The sequence below is a fragment of the Homalodisca vitripennis genome, chromosome 3 (assembly GCF_021130785.1).
Source record: "Homalodisca vitripennis isolate AUS2020 chromosome 3, UT_GWSS_2.1, whole genome shotgun sequence".
NCBI lineage: Eukaryota > Metazoa > Arthropoda > Insecta > Hemiptera > Cicadellidae > Homalodisca > Homalodisca vitripennis.
The window spans coordinates 48,493,529-48,513,997 of NC_060209.1; the positions used below are offsets into that span (position 1 = coordinate 48,493,529).

Here is a 20,469-nt window from a genome sequence, read left to right on the forward strand (position 1 = left end):
CCTATAATAAATTGATATACGAGGTAGATTCAATAAATTGATTAATATATCAATAAATTTATAAATATTATAAGATGGTGGTCTTACCAATTTGGTCATATTTTTATCTTGAGTATTTTACAATATAAATATAAATATTATTCCCACATTTTTAAAAATTTCTCAAGTATTTCCAATCAACATTCGTGCCTTATTTTTTCAGAAATTTTCTGGTTTTAAGTTGATGTAGGTTATTAATGAATATCTTTATTCTAATTTTTTATTAACTAAACGAATCAAGCGTTCGTTTACATCAAGAAGTTTATTGAACAAAAAAATTGTTGATCAGTAGGTAGGTAATTTTTTTAAATGTGGGAATAATATTTATATTTATATTGTAAAATAATCAAGATAAAAATATTACCAAATGGGTAAGACCACCTACTTATAATATTTTATTGATTTGGTATAAGAAACGAACTAATCCAAAATGTGTATAAATGCTGCCTGTACAGGAAATGTAAGCTATTAAAAAGAAATATTTAGTTAGTAATTATATTTTCACGAATTCAAGTCAGAGTATTACGAAAGTTTACATCCATCTGTCGGGTTTGCGAAAATCCCACAGCATATCTCACAAACGCCACGTTATAGACATTACTTTTGACGCATAAAATCACTGCTATATTGACAAAATAACGTTTGATGTCGGTTGCAGGATTTAGCTGGCATTGGTGATAGGAAAAGATAAATTTTGAATTATTTACATAAAATATAGACTATACACAAATCACTATGAGACAAAAACATACCGAAAATTTATACATGTTAGATTCTCCAAATATAAGTTTGTTTGATTATAAAATTTATCGAAAAAGAACACATTTACATCGAACACAATGCAAAGTAGGAAAACCGGAGATGATAGCTGCTCTTATCTTCAGATCTCATTCAGATCAACAACAAAAAATCATTTATATTATTTAGGTAGACATAAAAGACATTTTGCAAGTCTACTAAATAATGGGCTTAAATTTTGCTGAACCGAATAGTACGGAAATACATGCAGTATAAATCAATTCATTCATGTTTATTTATAAATAAAGTTTATGCAAAACCTTGAATTATACAAATGAAATATTCGAGTCATTCTGGGGAGAGTCATACTTCATATACACTCGCTCAATTTCCATATAGGGATACGCCCACGTTAAAACACTACTCAAAATCTATTTAAAAAGCTACTTTTCTCTTCATTAAAATGTTCTGTACAAATACCCTTTTACACAAAAATCAGTTCACTGAAAATTTTTTATTGTTGGGTAAATATCCATTATAACATAAACATTTCTGAATAACAAGCCATCTTTCTAAATTAATGAAGAAACATTTAATGCCTTCCAAATAAATATGAGACAAAGGTATGACAAATAATATAAGTGTAGCTAAATTAAATTAATAGCATTAATTTTTTAATATTTTATTAAATGGTTCCATTATTCCTTCTGTAAAAATGTATATAATAGTGTTTTACACGAAATCAAAATGTATTTGGCATGTATAGAATGAAATATTCCAGAGTATGCAAGATTAAAGTAATATATTAATTTATTACAAGTAAATTTTATATTAACATGACAATGTGAGTGATGGGATGTATAAAGCTGGTCCCTGAAGCTTGTCTCAAGATATAATTAATGCGACGAACTCCTGGGGCGGCGATGACGACAATAACAGGTCCCTGTGGCCTGCGTCCTTTCAAAAAGAAGTGCTCATTTAGAGGTATATTTGGTTCTAAATTGAATATACATTTTGCCCTGTTTTATATTTTCTCACAAAAATTACTGAATGTAATAAAATATTTTGACATCTTAAAAATATTATTTTGTAAAAGTGTCATAATTCATAAACTTTATAGTTAATGCAAATGCCTTTATATATTTTAATGTTGTACATAAAATAAAAAGGCCTAAAATAAAATAACTCTGAGGTACTATGGGTTTGTATAATTCCACGTTTAGTCTCTTTTATCAATTTAAACTATACCAAATACAAACAGGTTCTTCCCATCAAATTATCCCAAGCATATTTTTGTTAGCAAAACACTATGCCAGACACTTCATAACAATAATATACAATAATACGTTGCAATACATTTTCAAACGCCCAGCAACTTTCAAAAATCACTATACAAGGTGGAAGTATTCCAAAATAAGATCTATATAAAAGAATTAATTCTTAGAATACCTATTAAACTTCACAAGAAAACAAATACAAATTTTACTACACATAGCTCATAAAAAGACTGGTTTCAGACCACAATATGTACCAGTAGTATAACACCACCGTTCTATATGCATTATAAAACATTCGGAATTGTTTACACGATTAGTTTGAAAATAAATTAAAAGCAAATATTCTCACAAAATTATTTCTTTATCATGTTGTTAGCACAACATTATGTAAAATAATCCATAGTAAAAATATGGAATAAAATAATATTATTCACCCTCAATCTCAAACATTCCCAAAAGTCATAATACACTATAGGATTGTTACAGGGAACACCTCCTTTAACAAACTTCTTCTTGTGTATATATATTTCGTGTCAGACAGATGATTAGAGAATGAAGAAACGTTTACAGCCCCTAAGCAGTTGTAAGGGCTCATATTCTATTTTACCCAGTGATAGACTTCAATGATGTTTGGTCGAAATCACATCAGTTTCATCAAACCCATTCTTATCTATGAAAAATTATGTTACATACCTGATTTAATTACTACAGTTTACACAATGCTTAAGATATCCTATATATAACTAGGCTAAGGTTATGTAAAGGTTAAAAAAAAAACTGTAACCCATCATTAAACTAAAAGTTCAAAGCTAAATTTGTACTTGAGATATCCAGCATAAAACAAACACACAGGCATATAAGCAGAGCGAAAAGATTTTATCTCCAGAAACCCTAGTGATCTCTAAGGAAAATACTAACAAATTCAATTTTATACCTCAATATGTTCAGATTATATTATGAGTGTGCCAGCGACATAATATAGACTTTGATAACACGAGATTTAACCATGTCCCATGAAGGTATACAAGTTCATCCAACTATATATTTTCTATATAAAGAAGGACCCGACAGAAGGTAAGAAACAATCTACCAAATATTAAATCTTACAATTCGTTTAAGTGTATTAATTCAAGTAATAACACATGTGTTTATTCTAAGGCTTTCTCATGTTTATCATTATTACTCATAAGGCAAATGTAAGACATTTAAAACATGTAATACTTCACTAACGCTAAGATCATCAACTGAAAACGTATGGAGGTCAAAATAGGTCTGCACGCATTAACGAAACACTGATAACTGGATCAGTGTTCAAAGTTAAATGATGGTCATCACAGCAAAATCAATCACAGAACGGTGTTGACCTTTTATATTGGCTTCAATAGTAGGTTAAATCAAATATTACCTATAGAAATGCCAGAAAGACCGCTTTTCTCTGTTCCTCAAGCTGTTAGAATACCGTCACATTAGAAATAATATAAGGAAAATCTGGGAAAATCTTTTGGTACCTTCTCGTCAACGTTGTAGAAACGAAGCGATGAACGTAGAGTGAATACATTCCTCTCATTATACGCACCACTCAATCCATACGTCAACAATTACGTGCGTTCTCTTCCATCCTGTAGTTTATACGGTTTTTGTTTTGGAAAATCACAAATGAAATATTCTGAAAAGTGATAAATATTCACTTTAACAACTAGTAGTAGGAATACAAAAACCAATCGCTCAGTAGTTTTAACTAATTATGTGCGTTGTCTTTCATTCAATTGTGGTTTATTTTTTAATCTTGTACAAAAATATAAAATTCATTTTCCAAAAAACTGAAGCTTACATGTCCTAGTCGTTTTTAATAACAACATTAAAAACAATATCTATATACCAAATAATTTAAAGAATAAATTGTGTAAATTGATTTCCTGCTTACCTTATTTTACAGCCAACAAAGACGTAATGCTTGGTTTGAACAATAGTAGCCGAAGAGTGTTAGCTCTATTTTATTTATTTTATTGTGTAATAACATATATGCTTAGAGATTTATAACATATACTATAATATCTTATATAAACCTATTATCACAAGCATATTCCTTTACAAAACAAAACTGCTGATTTTAGTTGAATATAAAAATAAATATAAGTATAAATAAAAATATAAAATGTATGCCTCTTACTAATTGGTTAGCACTTGGAGATTAACATTGGGTTTTAATATAAAGACTTACAATTACCTTTCATTGTATTAATTAAAAATGAAATGAAATTTTCACATTAGCGAGGTTTGCTGAGATCTGGGAAATTAATTTATTTAGTTCTGAGGTCCTACGCTAGGTCAGAGCGTATGGTTGGCCTCCTTTCATGATATTCTCAAGCTTTTAAGAAAAACAAGCATCTTCTCTAATTATAGTAAATTACACACGTCGAATGACTGCGCTTGAGCCACGTTTACTCTCCTGATATCTCTTTCACTGTAAGTAACGCTGTACATGTTAAGTTACTTAATAGTTATGATTGTAGTGAGCCGAAGCTTTTGATCATCCATGTCAAAGAACCAAGCAAGAAAGACGATAAGTTTACTTCACGGAAGCCTGGGCATACTAAAGCATCAAATTTATGTCACGTAAACCATTCGAGCGGTCAATAGTGTCACTAACCTATCATGTAATAAACCTAAAGTATGTAATCAAATATAATACGTACCTGAGAGTTGAAAAAAAATCAGTAAATACAAATATTCTACCTTGATTCGTAGTAACCCTCCAGTAAATAAAAAAAAATAAACCTTTTTTTAACATCATTTTATAATACATACGCGATTAAGGTGGATTACAGGACTAAATGAGAAACTTATTTTATATTACACCAAGAGGGTTAACTTAACTGTAAATATAATCTTATGGAAAAACACATTTCGTATTAGTTTTCTGAACTGCTTCACACTTTATCGTATAACAGAATTATAGGCCTAGTGTTGTTTTATAGTAGATCTGCACAACAGTAGTGTGTGATATTGCTGTGCGTAGATAACAACAATTTATTATCATTGTTAGATTTTCAGTATATTTTCCATACTTATATGCACCATGTAACTGGTGTAAATAATGATAAAGGAAAACGGATGTCCCTTTAGTGGGATAAAAGTTACTTGAGAGGTTATTAGGTATACTTGTTCTGAATGATACTATCACAAATTCTGGTAAACTGTCTAGATTACCAAACATAGCTGATACAATATTTAGCACATTATTACAAGTTATTAATCAGATTCTTATTATTTTTAACGTGAAAGATCTATAGAACCAAACTAAGTGTGAATACAGGGATCTTCACTTCAGCTGCAAGTTCTCACTATAGTACTGGCATATTACATACAAGGTACGAATGAAAACAATTGCACACCTTTGAGCATATGATCTTTTAATTTATATCTTAAAGTCACTTACGAAAAAACACACTAATAGCGTTATAAATACGTATATATAATTATATGGTAGGTACTTATAATTGCTACTTAGATTTAATTGTATACTAACATAAAATTAGTTTCGTCACTATTCATATACCGGGTGTCCCAAAAGTCCCACCCTCATCTGCTTTTTGTACGGAATTAAAAAAACCAATATCCTTTGGGGGGTAGTTATATAATGACAAATGATTATTTTTGCGCTTCATGAGAACTTAGCCTCTCGACCCAAAATGGGGGGGTTGGGAGGTAAAGTAAAAATTTTTAAATTGAAACCCTCCTCAAATGACACTTCATTTTAAAAGTCTACAAAAGAAGAGCAATGCCACAGACTAGAGGTCTCTATCTCAATCCAGTATGAAACAACGGCTTGTCAACGTTTTATTGAAAAGTTACGCTGAAAAACACTGTTTTTCTTTACTCATCTGTTCAGACTTATTCTTAATACTAAGTAGTGCTAAATTAAACTCAAAATAATTTAACTTATCGTTGAAATCTTACCTTAACCTTTTTTAAGCTCAAAGTAAATGCTCTAAATGGCCCCCATTTACTTCTTGGCAAAACTAAAATCTTAATTAAAAAAAACGACTTTTCAAATTAATACAAAAATACAATCCAAATCACTTTAAACAATTCTAATATTTTTGGAATGAAAGTAGGAATAAGGTATGCTTCAAACATTTAAAGAAATCAAACCAAACTGATTTATATCATGTAAGTACAATGGCTGATGAAAAACGATATGAATTGTGTGGTACAAAAATTGATAGAGTAAAAAATGTTGGTATTACGACTACAATGAATAAAATACTTACATCTCGTCCAATTGATGTCAACTGGATGGAAAATTTTGGTTGGAAAAATACTACAGTGGAACATTTAAGTGGTAAAACCAATTTTTATTTTTGTGTATCACTGAAATTGCTTCTTGGATTCGCAGAAGATTATAATCATATTTTATTGAATGTTAAGAGTTGGTACTTTTGAGAGCATCAAGTGACAAGAATGTCATCGTTCAGAGTGGAGCTGCTTTACATGATTTTAAAATAAATTTGACAAAAGTTGTTTGGAAAGTACCTTATGTACAATTTGAAGACAATATAAAATTATCTCTTTTAAAAATTGTAGAGAAAGATCAACCCATGTCTACTCCTTTTATAAAATGGAAATTAAATGAATATCTATCTTTACCAGCTTCGCAGTTTCAAACATGGACAGTTGAAACTAGTTCAGTCATGGAAAAACCACGCTATGTTATACTAGGTTTTCAACCAATCGTAAAGGCAATATTGGTAAAAATTCATCGCATTTCGATTTTTTTTTAATCTACAAAACTTGAAACTGTACCTCAACAGCAAATTCTATCCAGATGATAACTTAAATGTTAACAAGTCATTAATGTCTTGTATACAAGATTCCAATCTTCTTATTATTCAGGATGTGATGACCAACCTTGTCTTGATAAAGCAACATATTTAGCTAAAACTCCTTCTTTTGTTATTGACTGTTCTAAGCAAGTGGAAACTCTAAAATCTAGATCACTTGATATACGGCTGGAAATGCTAACTGCTGCTGCAGTACCTGATACTACAGCAGCTTCTTGTTTGATCATTCATGATGCTTTAATACAATATTTACCTTTGTCTGGTATTGTAAAGAAAATTATATAGTTGATTTAATAAAGAATCATGTTAATCCAAATGTTTTTGCTTCTTAATTTTTCTTTACACTTACATATATCTGTAGCATAGATGTGGAAAAGAAAACAATATCAGTATAACATTTATTTTTATTTACAATATTTACATATTCACACAAAAAACAGTAAATAATACAGATGATGTTGATGTTTCCTTAGAATTATAGTTTATAATGCCCATAGCCAATCGTTTCAACACCGTTTTCACAAAAAATTCTCTTATCATCGTTATGGTTTAAAGCTAGTTTGTTTTCACAGTTTTAATATTATGGTTTTTTGACTGAATTACAACTACATTACGTCATACATTTACTTTATTATACAGACAATTTAGAAAGTCATCAAAGTTAATTTTTTTACCCACAACTGGTTTTTTGATGCTTTACTAGATATTCATCATTTATTGTAGTGTATGTATATAGTTTTGGTTTGAGACCAACAAACTCTAAAATAGGAATGCTTACGCATTCATTTTTTAATTTGCCGAGAGTTTTTTTTATTCCTCTCGTCATAACATTTATGATCCTTAGGGTAGTCAGAGATATCAAGATAGGATTTTACTTTTGGATTGACAAAATCCTCTTACAAATCTGACGTAAATATTTCATAAGAAATTAATCTGTATCTAGGTAAAGTGCATTCACAATCTTATCAACATAAAAAGGTTTTATAACATTATAATGAAAATCATACATATGTAATTTTTATAGTTCAAGTACAGTAAAGCCTACATAGATAGGTTTGTTGAAATACAGTTTATCTTTCATCATCTCAATTGCTGAAATTTTTTACAATATACAATTCTGTTCTTAAAACCAGGTTTAGCAACAAGTTTTCTACTCTTTAAGCGCTAGTCACTAGCTCTAGATTAGTTCGTTTTCTTATGTTTTGTATAGTTTTTACAAACATTGCATTGTTAAGAAGTTTATAAAACTCTTTATATTCCATGTTACTTTAAGAAAAATACTAGAAGTTTGATTTCTATGTATGATATATATGTGTGTGTGTGTGTGTGTGTGTGTGTGTGTGTGTGTGTGTGTGTGTGTGTGTGTGTGTGTGTGTGTGTGTGTGTGTGTGTGTGTGTGTGTGTGTGTGTGTGTGTGTGTGTGTGTGTGTGTGTGTGTGTGTGTGTGTGTGTGTGTGTGTGTGTGTGTGTGTGTGTGTGTGTGTGTGTGTGTGTGTGTGTGTGTGTAGTTTTAACCCTTGAACATAGTTAGTTATTTTCTACAGTTAAAAATTTAATTTTTCACCTTGACTATTCCAAGACTATTTACTTCTTATACCTTTTCGCTAAATTTGTTGGTTTATACACATTTTTTTAAGTCCTTAGGACTTTTACAACTTTTCAAATCTTTTGAGGATGTGATTTCAATTTTGATTAGGTGAAAACATTGTTCACCAAGTGATACTATTTTGTGTCTTTTATTTTTCTTTGAAAACTGTAATTTTTGACTAATGAAAGCAGTGTTATTTCTTTTATCAGTTTCACAAAGAGAGGTGAAATCGCTTTCATCATCAGATTGGTCAGAGGATGACGAAGAGGAGCTCGAGGATGATTATGATGATGATGAAGTAGAGCAATTAGATGAAGAGCTCAATGAAGACAACGATCTTTTAGTTCGATTAGCGTTTCTTTCCTTTCTGCTTTTGAGTTTATTGCTATGTCGTATCTCTGTATTAGCATCTGCATCAATATCCTTAGCGGTTTGAAATGTAAGTTCATTTTGTAAAATTTTATCAACGTTCTGAGTTATTTTGATTGCACTTGTTATATCGAATTCTTGGTTCTTATAAGGTTTTTTCCTTAACAAAGGATTTAAGATGTGCATAATTCATCAAAAGGCTTGTTTTCTGCAATCAATGAAGGTACTTTGTCCTAGCTTAGATCAATTTGGTTTAAATATATGTTTTTAGAAAATTCAATTAATAACTCTCCTAGTGTGAATATGATATTCATTGAGGTTAAATCCTATTTTATTTCCTTTATTGTTTTTAGGGCCTTTATGGAAAACTCCCATTTCTCAACTGAAGCCATTCCTAGGGTGTATAAATATTGAAGTAAGGCTATTAATGTTATCATACCAGGTTTTTCTTTGTTCAGGCTTGGCTTTTCCGACCTAGTTGATTCCATATCAGACTCGGCTTGATCGTAAGACTGTTTTTGTGGTTCCAACTTTCTGTAAAACCATACAATATATTTAAGTTTCTAATGTAAATAAACTAATAAATTTAAATTATAGTAGTTTTTATTTCATAATTAATGTTATGAGTAAAACGTGATAAAAGTTTCAATCATACTTTCCATTGTTATTTATAATCATATGAAATGATATTACGTTTTAAAAGTTAATTCGGATGAAAAATATGATAAATAAATTATAATTGTGTAATAATATTTTCAAAAACTAAACTTTAAAAGTCTTAAAGTAAAGAATCATTTAAAAGAAAACTTGTGTTAACACTGCAAGGTTTCTATTTTCTATCACACTAAACTAAATTAAAAAAATTCTTAAAATAAAGAATCATTTAAGGGGGTTCGGTAGGCCCTATCCTTACAATGCTATATTCCTATATTTTATGTACCTCTTCTTCTCAGGAACAACTGGTTCGATTACAGTAAAAATTTTTATGTGTTATTTTTTAGGTCCTTATCAATGAAATAGAGCGCAAAACATTTTGGTTTTAAAAAAATTTCACTAAAAAAAGAATTTTTTTAAAAATACATGTTTTTTTTTAATTTTATGTTATTTATTTTTTTGCGTAATTATTAAAGATTTTTTTTACAATGTTACGCGCTTAAAATGTGTATATTGGTGGCATGTACAAGTGGTTTTTTTTTTCATAATGATCCATCTAATACTTCCTTAGATAAAGGTACATTAAGTAAGAAAAAAATTAAATTCCGCGAAATCAACGTTAAAGTTAAAATATACATTTGGTCTTACGTGGTAATATGTAACTGAAGTTAATGGCATCCTGCTCCATAACTTGGGATCATCTGGATCCTCCAAATCTTCCCATTCATCTTCCAACTTCCTTTTAGCACTTTCACGGGATTGTCTGCTTCTTTTTGCAACTTCCGAGATCATGCGCTGAGCCTTTTTTAGCCGGGATATATCTTTATTTTTTCATAGCATCACAAAAATTCTGCCCAAAAATCAATCCCAGTTTTTTTAAATACCATACACCTTGCTATTGTTTCCTTTATTAAAAGTATTGATTGGCATCATATACACCTAAGTGAAGTGTGTGAATGCTTACAAACACGGTTTTCGGTATGCGAGTCCAAATTATTTGGTTCAAGATTCATTGGGATTCTGTGATTTTACCATGTAAGCACTTTTTTAGAAGGTCAGGAGCACTAAGATCTTTGAAAAAAAGGTTTTTAGCCTCTCCATTATGGCAAGTGGTAGGTGAAAATGTTTTTTCATGATCATATTTTTCATTTTGGACCAATGATTTTTGATATTTACACCAACTATCACTTCCTTTCGGGCAAAGTCCATGTTGAGGATTAGAGTTACTTTATAGTAAAATGGTAGTATTCTGCCCCATATAGCTTGCTTCATGTCATTGAAATTACCTATATTTTCTGCGTATGGCTAATCCGTAGTATTTCTGAATTGATAATATAGCAGCATCTGTTAGTCGGTTGTGACCGCCTAAGGTTTTTCCATCAATTTGTTTTGCCTTACCTTCTTTTAGTTTTAATGTCCTTAAGGCGTGTGCCCATACGCTTTTGGACATGTCCAATGCACTCTAATTTTGCAACTGGACAGTCCATTACCATAAGGCATGCTTTCTAATACGCTAGCAAACCCTTTAGAGTCGCCGTCTCCCAAGATATTCAATATAGCAAACATCATAAGTTGGAACGGACCGTTGAAATATTTTACAGGCTCCTACCACTTCCATACCCCCACTTACTCCTTGGTAATTAGCACTGCAATTATCATCATGATGGCCAGTAAACTTGCCTCTACAACGACAGTACTTAGACAGTATGACGGCATCTACAACTTTACCAGTATCAACAATTCTAGCAGTTACAACGCCATTTTGAGATGTATGTCCAACGCTTTTGCCAAGTGCCGTCGATGGCAACACACAAATCCCTATTTCCATCATTTATTTTCACTGCTTCTTCTACAGCCTCTTTTATAAATGAAAAACATATATCCTCAGCTGTAGACCCTAGAACTCTAATGTATTCACTAAACTTTGTAGAGGTTTAGGCAAGTTTAGCACGCCGCAAAGAGTTTCACAAGCGACCTGGCCCCTTCCAATAGTACGCATACCGTACACTAACCTAACATTAGGTCATACATTTTATTGTGTGATGAGTTATCAGGTAAATTACAGCAATTTTCATATGAAGCTAATGTCTTTGTACTACAACCTAAACATGTAAAATCACCTGAAAAAGAAAAGTCCAACACGCCTACCGACTTTGAAATCAATTGCTTCATGGCAAAGTTTACAAACTGCTATATTATAAATTATTTTCAACAAACTATTCAAATCAACTATTTCATAGGCTAGACTAGGCTCACCATCAACAATAGATTGGTAGTTATTGGAAATATTTCCTAGTTTTGCTTTTGAAGCACTAACTGGTTCATCTAGACTAGTCCATAACTTCCAAAACATCAGCATTAGGACTATGCCTAATTTCAGTTTCTACTGTCTTCTTACAAAATACTCGTTTCCTTTTCTTGAAAACACTAGTAACTCCTAGGCATTTTGAATAATATATTCTTCTAAAACACTAGACACAACACTTTAGAAAAATAATTGTAATGTGTATTTACTTTTGAGTTTTCACAATAAAGTGTACCATAGTTCTAATTCTTTATGCTGAATCGCGGTAGGAAGTAGGCTCCTGTTAACTAGACGCGGTGCGTGGACATTGTTTGTTTAGTTGGACCGGTAATCAGCTGATCGGTCTACGTTCCGACCCGGCAAGCCTGGAGAGAGAGAGAAGCAGTCAGTCCAGTCTTGGCGATTCGAAGAGAAGTGTACGGGTCGAGTTAGATGCTGAATTTCTTTCTCTAACCCAATATTTGGGATTTAGAGTAATTATTTATCGTGGGTAAATTCAATTTCAAGTATTTAAATTTTTTAGTGCGTTTTATTTTCCGATCTGCCTCCGTAATCTTCAAAGTAGTAAGTCCCGTACCAGCGTATAGTTAATATCCTTTTATTTTATAATACTGTAATTAAAATTTTCTAAAGTTTCCCATCTTTCAGAGTCTGAAAATTAATTCAATTTTTTGAAGTATTGTGAATTAAAATTTTGGTCATAAAGTAAATATCAAGTTTTTGTGTTATATTAATTTTGAGAAGAGAACTTTTTATTTTGTTTTGTTAATTTAAACCATTTTTGGAGAAGTATACATTTTTAGTTTAATTTTAATTTTAATACCTTTTAATCAGACTCTTAATTAGATTTGTTTCGATTGAGTGACATTTGAAGAAAATTTGAATCAAAAAGTTTGTAAACTTTGTAAACTTTTGGGAAGTATTTCCGAAAAGTTGTTTAATTTATAAAGTATTTGCTCCATATAAATTTAAAATATATGTGCTATAATAACGGTACATAATTTGCGCAACTCTGCTATTTCTTTTTGAGCATAAACTTGTACAACAGGTTATTTACAGGAAAGAACTTGTAAACAGGTATAAAACTTGTATAATTCATGAAAGCGTGTGTAACTTGTGATAAGACTTGTACGAACTTGAACATTGTGTATAAACCTGCATAATTTTGTGTAGTGAGTAAGACTTAGGACTTAGAATAATATTGTGAGTTTGGAATATTTGAATTATTTTAAGAAAATTATTTTAAAATAAAAATGGAGCTAGCGCATGTGGATCTGTTGCTCAAAAAGGAATTAATATTTGAAAATAAATTTTAGGGGCGGAAATGCTTCTGAAAGCGACACCGTCCAGAATCTTAGAAAAATGTTGAGGTCCCTTTTTGAAATTAAATATCAGGGCCAACGCTGGTAATCTGAAGGGGCGCATAGAACCTAGCACTGCATTAAAGGAAATAAAAGTTGATTTGGAGGCATTATCTGTCAAGATAGGAAACTTGTCCGAGGAAAAATCGACAGGCGAGTATTTGAGACTAGTGTGTAGGCACAAACATCTCACTGTGAGAGTTGATGTATTATATGAGTTGTATAAGTGGGAAGGAGCGTCTGAAACCCTAATTTTCAAAACTTAAGGATGGTTTTGATTGAAATTAAGGCAAAATTAGGAAAACTTGGCGTAAGCGAGGAGGAAATAGAGAATTTTGAAACCAGTCTTTTAAATACAAGCCTGGAAGAGGAAGAATTCGAAGAGATGAGCAAGCCCGTATCTCAAACGAGAAACGAGGATAATTTTAGGTTTGAGTCTTCCCCAGGGGAAACATGTAGAAGGGAATTTTGCAAAATTGCCAAATCCCCTAGAGCGATTTTTAAAAATGTTTAAACCCACAGACGGACTAAATGTTTCAGAATTGTTGAATTATATCGAAATAATGTTAAAAAATTAAAGGTGAAACTAGCTTAAGTGATAGTGAGATCATAAATATGAGTGTAGGTTATGCCACTGGTCCACTTTACAATAAAATGCTTCAATTTAAGGTAAATGCTAGTAATTTTAGTGAAGTACACAAAGGACTATTAGATTATTTTGTTCCATTTGGTCATAGAGAAGCCTTGAAGAGGGACTTAGTAACTAGATCACAAAAACCTGATGAAAACTGAGCAGTTATATTTTAAACGTTAAGCAAAATGCAAAATTGCTATTGTGTGATTATTCTGAGACCGAACTGACGGAATTGATAAAATTAGGTATCTCATCTCAAGTAAGGGCCCGACTGTATTATTGTACAAATCCGAAAAATGTTGCTGACCTTGACAATTTATGTATATATGAGCAGAACGTAGCCTATGAAGAAGTGAAGGTGTGCGAGGAACGTAAATTTGTAAATCGGACTTTGTTCTGAAAAGTAATGTAAACTCAACTGCAAACTCGTATGTAAACAATCCCATGATGGTAAAGAATGCAATAATAAAATGTTTTATTTGTAATAAACCGGGACATATCGCTAGGGATTGTTTTAAAAAATATTCAGAGAGCACATATACCGAGATTCGAAAAATCTGCGGTCCCAAAAAACTTATTAATAGGGGAGAATTCCAAGAAGGTAGTGCGAGAGTGGAATCTCCCCGGTCACGTCCCACTGAAATTAAAAAATAATTATAATTAATGGAAGAGGTCGAGAACAAATGAGGGCAAGGGGGAAGAATAATGTGAGAAATTGCTGTATGAATGTAAAACGGGCCCGGACGTAGCCAAGGTTTCGATGACCCTGCCCGTTGTGAAAGTGTTTGTTGGTAAGGGTACATACCATAATGTATTATTGGACACGGGAAGCGGAGTGAACCTGATAAGCGAAAGCATTTACGACTCATTATTAAAGAAAGACTGGCTAGTATTCTTGAACATACTGACATTAAATGTTTGTCGGCAGATAACAATGAATTATCGATCCTGGGTAAATGTATTGTAAAAATAAAGATAGAATGTTTTTCTTGGAAAGTTCAGTTTTTTTAGTTTCGAAAAATTTGTCTTGGCCAATAATTCTGGGTTCAAATTTTTATAAAAGAAACTGGCATGGTGGTGGATTTTAAAACAGGATATGTGTTGGTTTAAAGTTTAAACCAGAAATTACAATCGAGTTATTTCAGAATAGAACAATCCTTTATAAAATAATGTGAACCAGAGTATTGTGGTAGGGTGCAATAAGGCAAAGGAAGGTATTTTAAAAATTATTAACGAATTCCCTCAAGTTTTTACTGATAAAATAGGGCAAGCTATTGACTTCGAAATTGACCTAGAAGTCAGCGACCCCGAGCCAGTGAGATTGAAGCCGTATCCGCCTATCCCCCCCCAAGCTGCAAGAATTAAGAAAAATTTTAGATGAACTGTTGGCACAGAACATAATTAGACCCAGTGTGTCAAATTATGCTAGCCCCCGCATTTTTAGTAACCAAACCGGGAAGTGATAAATCTAGAATGGTGATTAATTACTCAAAATTAAATAGTAAGTTGAAGAGAGTGGAACATCCAATTGGAGACGTATACGAATCATACCACTACCTACAAGGATGTACTTATTTTTCAAACTTGGATTTGAGTAATTCGTTTTTTACCAATTAAAACTTACAGAAAAAAGCAAACATTTAACCGGTTTTGTTACGCCGTTTGAATCGTATGAATTCAATCGTGTACAATATGGGAACAATGAGCCGCTTATTAAATAAAGTGTAGCAAGGTGTAAAGTTTCAGTATGCTTTAAATTATGTAGATGACATAATAATATTTAGCAAAAGTTTACCAGAGCATATAGAACATGTCAGAGATGTTTGTGGAGAGGCTGGCCAAACATGGACTTACGGTTAACCCGAATAAGGTGAGCTTTGCATGTAAAGAGATCAAGTTTTTAGGTCACCTAATCTCTAAGGACCAGATAAGAGTCGACCCGGATAGAACTTCTGCCATTAGAGATGCGAGAGAGCCAAAGGACGCAAAAAGGTGTAAGTAGATTTATCGGAGCAGTGAGCTATTTTGCAAAGTTCATCCCAAACTATGCAGACAAGGCAGCATGTCTAAATGAATTGAGAAAAAAGAATAGGAAATTTGAGTGGACTCAGGAGTGCCCAGGAGAGCTTCAACAGCTTAAAGAAAGTGTAAGTACACCACCGGTATTAATAATACCAGATTATAAATAAGCCATTTATCCTATGTACGGATGCGAGTGACAAGGCAGCAGGAAGTTGTTTAATGCAGGAAATAGAAGGTGAGAATAAACCAGTGGCTTATTATTCCAAAAAATTTAATGAATCCGAACAAATAAATTTGACTGTGTACCAAAAGGAAGCACTTGCAGTGGTATGCGCGATAAAAAAATTTCGCAGCTACTTAGAAGTAAGGCCTTTTACGCTAATAACGGACAATAGTGCACTAGCGTGGGTACTAGGTAATTTTAGGAAATAGGAAAATTAGGTAGGTGGGCAGCTACAATTTTGAGCCTACCATTTAAAATTAAACACGTAAAATCAAAAGACAATGGGGTGGCAGACTATTTATCTATTTGAACGTAGAGATAAGATGCAAAGTGTGGAGGAAATTGAAGAATACCAGTACGGTATATAAAATGATAGTGTAACGGACAATAGCATAAGAGTAGCAATTAAGGAAGAAAATGTAAATAGTGTATTTGTAAATAGTGTAGGTAATTTTCCACTAGCTTATACGGAATTTAAGGTTCACCAAACCCAGGACAATATAATACGAAAAATATATAATAGTATAAAAGGTGGTACTAACTCTGAAAAATATTTCTTGTGTAAGGGAGTTGTGATGTATAGAAGTAAGCCTACTAGTAAGCCAAAGATATGTCTACCAGAACATTTAGTAGATATGGTGTTTAAGTATTACCATGAGTCGGAAATCGGGGGCCACTATGGAATATTAAAAACTACCAGAAAGATATGCGATTTATTTTACCATTCGGATCTTGCCGGGCTGATAAAAGACAAGGTAAAAATGTGCGAAGCTTGTGCGTTAGCGAAAACCGGTAAGGTTTTTCATGGCAAACTGATTTCTGGTGTATCAGATAGGCCCATGGACAAATTGTACATAGACATTTTTGGCCCTTTAACCAGGTCCAGTAGTGGAAATAATAATATCCTGATTGTACTTGACGACCATTCAAAAATGGTATTTTTTAAGCGCGATAAAAGACGCGAAAAGTAAATCAATAATAAAAGTATTAGAAAGTGAAATTTTTAAAAATTTTGCATATTGCAAAAATATAGTGTCGGACAATGCACAGTGTTTTAGAAGTGTCGAACTAAAGAACTATTTATTCGCCCGGGGAATCAATCATCAATTTGTAACTCCATTTGTACCACAGGGAAACAAAAGTGAACGTCAGTTGAGGACAGTAAAACAGATGTTAAAAATTTACTTTAATTCGGATCAAACTAAGTGGGACACCCAAATTAACTGAATTACAATTAGCGATAAATTGTGCGACCTCGGAAGCTACCAAAAATTCACCATACGAAATTATGTTCGGAAATAGGCCTAACTTGGAATTGACCAACAGATGGAACATTAATGATTTATTGGACTGTGATGTGTCAAAGCCGAATAATTTGGATAGGTTTCAAAGAACTGTGTTAAACTTAAAAAAGTCCATTTCGGCTAACAGGAAGAGGGCAGGCTATAGTGATAAGGATTGTGAACACCCATTCAAAGTTGGAAGCCTTGTATACGTGAAGACACACTGGCTGAGTAACAAAGCGGAAAAATTTCAGGCAAAAATGGCAAACCGGTTTTGTGGACCCTACAGGATTATATATAAATTAAACAGAAGTGACCTTTATAGTTCAGGATATCAAGATGAAAGATCATTAAAAGAAAGTGCATGTTTCACAATTAAAGTTAAAGTACTAAAAGTTGAAAGTTTGAGAACTCAATTAAACATTAGCCCGGGGCAAAGGTCAGTATGTTTTTATTTTCAGGACAATTATAATTGTCGAAAAGGAATTTAAATGGGTCTAAAACAATAAAATTGGCAATATAATTTATTTCTAAATTAACTTCAAGAATTGATTATATAATTTATGTATTAATTTGGCCCAAAACACAAAACAAGTTAAGTATGAGAGTCCAGTAGTTTATTATAATAATACAAATAAATATTGGAATATGAAAGGGTGATGTGACGACGTTTTTATTTTCAGCAATTGTATGGCTAAGATAGAAGTCATAATATAAAATGCCAGTGTAAGTGTGTGATAGGAGTGTTTTGTTGTAAACCATGTAATTTTCAGGGACAATGAATGGCATTAATGGTGTATGAAATTAATACACAGAGGTATTGTGATATATCATGAGATATATTTCTTCCCCTGTTCCTTCAAATGTAGAAGGACAGGGTAATTTTGGTAATGTTGTGGTGTTGTTGTCCCCTATTCCTTCCAATAGAGAAGGACAGGTAATATTGTTTTTATATCACTATATGAGGTTTATTGTGTGTAAACAATTGATTACTGTGCATTGTAATCCCTGTAAATTGATTTGTATTGTAATTAACAACATCTGGTAATGGTTTACATTCGTGACATTGGCGTAGGCGTACAATAAGAACACCGTGAAAGAACTGACAGCCATACAAGTTATACGGAGGGAATATTTTTGTAAAAGGAATGTCCACCAAGAGCTCAATGCCTCGCTGGCTGAAATTGTTATTAGATTGAGGAGCAGGTAGCAGTGCTATTAGCGAACCAGAGCCAGCCAACCACGAGATCAACGAGGCCGCCCGCACTGCACCGGCCGCACAATCATTGGAGAAGCTACCTGCCTCGACTCCTCACCTACCACACATCCCTCTGCGATGGCTACCTGGGGAGCCACACTGGACGACGGACACTCCTACTACATCACCCCTCGGACTACACATCACAGCCTCCACGTAGTGATAAGTACAAAAGAATTGTTATTTAAAAAGTGTGCATGTGGAGGATATTATTGTACTTAGTCCGGGATGAGTTTTTAAAGGTTTAGGTTCCTACCGTGATTGCAGCTTCGGCTAGGGAAAATATGTACCATAGTTCTAATTCTTTATGCTGAATCGCGGTAGGAAGTAGGCTCCTGTTAACTAGACGCGGTGCGTGGACATTGGTTTGTTTAGTTGGACCGGTAATCAGCTGATCGGTCTACGTTCCGACCCGGCAAGCCTGGAGAGAGAGAGAAGCAGTCAGTCCAGTCTTGGCGATTCGAAAGAGAAGGTGTACCGGTCGAGTTAGATGCTGAATTTTTTCTTTCTCTAACCCAATAGTTGGGATTTAGAGTAATTATTTATCGCGGGTAAATTTAATTTCAAGTATTTAAATTTTTTAGTGCGTTTTATTTTCCGATCTGCCTCCGTAATCTTCAAAGTAGTAAGTCCCGTACCAGCGTATAGTTAATATCTTTTATTTTATAATACTGTAAATTAAAATTTCTAAAGTTTCCCATCTTTCAGAGTCTGAAAATTAAATTCAATTTTTTTTGAAGTATTGTGAATTAAATTTGGTCATAAAGTAAATATCAAGTTTTGTGTTATATTAATTTTGAGAAGAGAACTTTTTATTTTGTTTTGTTAATTTAAACCATTTTTGGAGAATATACATTTTTTAGTATAATTTTAATTTTAATACCTTTTAAATCAGACTCTTAATTAGATTTGACGATTGAGTGATATTTGAAGAAAATTGAATCAAAAGTTTGTAAACTTTGTAAACTTTTGGGAAGTATTTCCGAAAAGTTGTTTTAATTTATAAAGTATTTGCTCCATATAAATTTAAAATATATGTACTATAATAACGGTACAAAAGAATAAACTCATGAATGTAAACAAACAATGTTTTCTTACTTCTCTTGTCTGCTGTTTAATTGGCACAATACTTCAGGTTAGCCAACCATTGAAAGAAAAACAACTGTTTCTGGATGCTAGTTATTATAACACAAATAAATAATATATTGTCGTTACCATAGATACAATTCTGGTAAAAATTGCAGCTGTGCAGACAATATGTTGTATATTTTTTTTAAATACTTCCCATTGTCCAGAATTAAATAATTTTTATGTCAAAATGTTCAGAAAAACAACACAGAAAAAATAAATTAAAAAAAAATTATTATAATTTTTTTAATTTTTAACCTACCGAACCCCCTTAAAAGAGTGATAGAGCTTATAAGTGTAGTGAGTGATTTAAGTTTTCAACTACACTGAAAGAGTACTTACTTGTTTAGAGAAGACGAAGACTTGTGGAAGTTGAAAATTGAACTTAATCACCTCAGGAAAGTAGAGCTTATATACACATTTCAAACTGACCTAGCGGTTAAAGGTTTCCACGTGTTTGCAAAAGTAAGCCAGAGCAAATTCAAATAAATTCACTATAAAAATTAATCATTCTGAAATTTTCCACTTATACTCAGCGAAAATTAAAGTAATTAATTTAGAAAGTATCAGTTGCAAACGCTCCGTATTATCGTGGCGGTCGAGCAAAGATATCGCGACCCGAGGTCAAGAAAAAATGTAAACAAGGGTAAATAGAGAACGGATTAATTTAATGTATCGCGAGATTATTAGTTTCAAGCAGGCATTCTGTATTATCAACGTCCGTGACCCTGAGGTCAAGAATTTGC

At 32.3% G+C, this 20,469-nt stretch overlaps 1 long non-coding RNA gene across 1 annotated transcript; it reads right to left on the reverse strand.

Moving 5' to 3' along the window:
* Positions 1-1,560: 1,560 nt before the first annotated feature.
* LOC124356869 lies at positions 1,561-20,095 on the reverse strand. Its single transcript, XR_006921901.1, has 3 exons — positions 20,066-20,095; positions 3,563-3,720; positions 1,561-1,734 (listed from the first exon to the last, which is right to left on the reverse strand). It is a non-coding gene; the product is annotated as an uncharacterized LOC124356869 (long non-coding RNA).
* Positions 20,096-20,469: the final 374 nt, after the last annotated feature.